Here is a 4031-nt window from a genome sequence, read left to right as displayed (position 1 = left end):
CCTTATTCATAAACGACAATCAAACCTATTAGTTAAAATGCGCTAAAATTCGTTTGTCATTATCTGTCACTTTCGACATTTGTATTTGTTAGAGAAAGGGACAAAGCATTTGTTAGTTAACATAGGCTTGTTAAGTTTTATGAATAAGGGGGTTAGGCACCAGGATTATTTTTTATTAAATAAAGAAGTTAACGATAATCGTGGTTAAATGTTTTATGAATCCAGACTTAAGGTACCGTGGCTTTCAGTTCTTCAGTGCCACATATTTGTTTATTTTCTTAGTTATTTTTAACAAGTGATTGTTTACTTCTTCTTGCATTTATTTTCATTGATGCAATAAAATTACGTTATAAAAACTTTCCGTAATTATGTTATGTTATGCTAAGTGTGTTTGTTTTGTCCGATGCATTCATAATACCCATTTTGACTATTTGGTAGAGTCGTTTTTAAGTGATATAATGTCTTAGAAAACTTAAAAATATATAATTATGTAGGTACTGTTGCACGTTTTGGATATTTTCATGTAAGTACTTTGAGTTAAACAGCATATGTACGATATTTGGCATGGGCAGATTTTTTTGTACTTTATATAGGTAGTAGGAGAAACTATGTTCAGAATGTTTGCGCATGCCATTTCATATAAGACATGTAGCAAGTGGGATACGCGTCGACTCAGACAATTTGCGTTGTTTATTTAAATATCATTTAAAATCTTAAACACCAATGAAATGCGACAGGAAATCAACAAAATATTTAGAGCAGGCTTTTTTTTAGTGGCATCAAACAAAGTTCATCCGTCGGTGGCGCACGAAAATAAGGAAGGCACAGTTCATACTCACACTGCTCTGCACCGCTAAATTAAGACCGTCCCACATCACGCCAACAAAACAGCTTTAACAAGCTAAAAGCTAATAATATCCTCGCCAGTGACGAAACACAACCTATTTAAAACAATATCCATAAATTTAGACAAACACCGCGCACGCAAATCTTTTCACCAAAAACACTTATTAAAAACAAACACCGTTCTAAAACCGAAACGCTAAAGATTCGAATGAATTTAAATGCCATTCGTTCCAAATTTGAAACGCGTGCGCGCGTTCGGAGAGCGAAAATGGAACTAGTTTGACTTGAACTTCCGTTTCGCTTTCTGATTGGTCGCCTGCAGCCGTGGGGTTTGAATGTACCAATGGGGTTTTCTTCTGTGTTTTCGCGGTAACGCCTTCCATTGGCCGTTGTGTGGTTCGCCATTTTTCAGTTTGTGAAACAATTGGGACTATTATTGTAGGCGTATTCGCTCCATCTCCGTAGAGTTGGCGATTTCAGAAATTGTGTAAGGTATTTTTGTGTCGCCCCACTGTGGCGGGTGATAGATAATAGAACACAGCTGACTTGGTTAAATCACGTGTTGTGTAATGAATTTAAGTTTAATGCTTGTTTTATTTAGATGTTCCAAATCTCCACTATAACTGTCAGGAAATAGAGCTCGCGGAGTGAATGGTTTCCATGAAATGGCCATTTGAATAAAACATTAACTGGAAGGGAATAAAACATAGGTCAGATTAATACATGGTTTTAAAAAAAAACCTGTACTATTATTTAACCTAAATTAAAGTTATAGGTAATGAATGATAACATTGATAACTAAGCGATGCAAGTGGAAAAAATATTATTACAGTTTACCGCTATAACACTACCAACTTAGAAAAATTGAAAAACGCCCCGACAAATGCCGGAACCGATTCTAATGAGACATGAGAGATGAGATCTAAGAACCACCGGAAGGAAACTCGCTTCCACGTGAAAAAACGCATCGAAATCGATCTATCCGTTTGAGAGCTACGATGCCACAGACAGACATTGGCGTCAAACGTATAACACCCCTCTTTTTACGTCGGGGGTTTAAAAAAGTAAAAGTTTCTTTTAAAGCAACAATGGTTTTAACAACACCATATTTTATCTCAAGATCATTGGATTTAATAGATCTTTTGTGAATTGTAGTTAAAAGTGGATCTATTGATCTATTTGAGATAGTTACTTGACTGGCACTACCGATGTTCCAGGAGCGAGTCGGAATTTGCGACGTGGTTCTGTAGAAATTGAGAAATTCAGATAACACGAAAGATAGTTTCAAGCCTCTTTATGTTATCATTTTATATTTAAGGATTGTAATGTTTCTTTATAATTGTATCATATTATGGTTAGTTACATACAGTGTGTATGACAAGATCGTGACCGGTATAATTCTTATTTTTTAAATGGCACACATTAAAAAAAAGTACTGGCTGAATAGCATGGTCTTTAACGTACAATGCTCTGTAAAAAAAAAAAAAAAAACTTGTCAGTTTCCCGCCAAAAGCACATTTTACAAAATGAGTGCCGCGTATGCTACACGATACGAAGCAGTGTTCCTCTGTTTACATCCGAAAGGACCCAAAATGTCTCGCGATCGGGCCGCTAAGTACATGAATAAGTCGAAGGCGTTTGTGAACAAGTGGGTGAAAAGATACTCGGAAACAAAAAACGTCGACGACTTACCAGAACGCGGGAAAACAAAATCAACCTCTTCTGCAGAAAATAAGCGGATTTTACAAATATTTACGAAAAATCCACTTTTATCTTTGCGTTCTGGGCAAGAAAAGTTAAAGAAATATGGTTTATCTATATCTATAGATACAATACGAAGACGTTTGATGGAAAATGGATTCAAATTTCGAAGTACTATGAAGAAACCGCTCCTTACTGAAAAACACACGGGAAAGAGACTGTCATGGGCGAGTGAAAACAAAAACCGGGATTGGAACAATATAATATTTTCAGATGAAGCTTCATTTTGGGCAGCTAATTACTCAACTAGGGCTTGGTCTACGGCTGATAACAGATTGCTCGTGCGGACCGTGAAGCACCCAGTAAAGGTGCATGTTTGGGGATGCTTCTCAAAACAGGGTTTTGGTCTTTTGCACTTATTCACTGGTTCACTGGATGCCCTAAAAATGACGAAAATTTATGAAAAGGCATTGTTACCTTCCGCTAAGAAGATGTTCTCAAGGCATAATGCTTCATGGATCCTGCAAGAAGATAATGACCCTAAACACCGAAGTCGGGTTTGTACTGCGTGGAAGGCCGAAAATGGCATCGATGTTTTGGATTGGCCCTCACAATCACCCGATGCCAATCCAATAGAAAATGTATGGGCGTGGATGAAGCTGAAATTACGAGGAAAAAATACTGTTAGCGTTGCTGATCTATCTCGAGAACTGAAGTCCATATGGAGTCTTTACCTCGCAGTTACGCTGAAAATTTAGTTGAAAGTATGCCTCAAAGATGCCAAGCGATTATAGACAATTCGGGAGACTGGACACCATATTAAAAATAAAGCATGAAAGTGTAATTCATTAACTATATAATTATAGAATTTCGCATCATAATTATTTTTTTTTATAGAAGTTTTACCGGTCACGTTCTTATCATACATAGTGTAGGTTTCAAGAAAGTCTTGTTAGGTGTTGATATTTTATCTGTAAGTTACGTAAAATATCCGCTGTAGCATTAGAGAAAAGTTTCTACTTACAATGCGGACGATGTTTCGTGCAAAAACTAGTGCACTATAAACTCTTACTTAAAGTCACCTGTTGCCAATCTGTATTTCATCATCCCAGCCTATATACGTCCCACTGCTGGGCACAGGCCTCCTCTCAGAACAAGAGGGCTTGGGCCATAGTTCCCACGCGGGCCCAGTGCGGATTGGGAACTTCACACGCACCATTGAATTGCTTCGCAGGTTTGTGCAGGTTTCCTCACGATGTTTTCCTTCACCGCAAAGCTCGTGGTAAATTTCAAATGTAATTCCGCACATGAATTTGGAAAACTCAGAGGTGCGAGCCGGGGTTTGAACCCACGACCCTCTGTTTGAGAGGCGATAGGTCAAACCACTAGGCCACCACGGCTTCCTAGGCCACCACGGCTTACTAGGCCACCACGGCTTACTAGGCCACCACTGCTTCAATCTGTATTATTTAATTTTATTTCAA

The sequence above is a fragment of the Choristoneura fumiferana genome, chromosome 29 (genome assembly GCF_025370935.1).
Source record: "Choristoneura fumiferana chromosome 29, NRCan_CFum_1, whole genome shotgun sequence".
Taxonomy (NCBI): Eukaryota; Metazoa; Arthropoda; class Insecta; order Lepidoptera; family Tortricidae; genus Choristoneura; species Choristoneura fumiferana.
The sequence above is the reverse complement of the archived record's forward strand: the minus strand, read 5'-3'. Positions refer to the sequence as shown.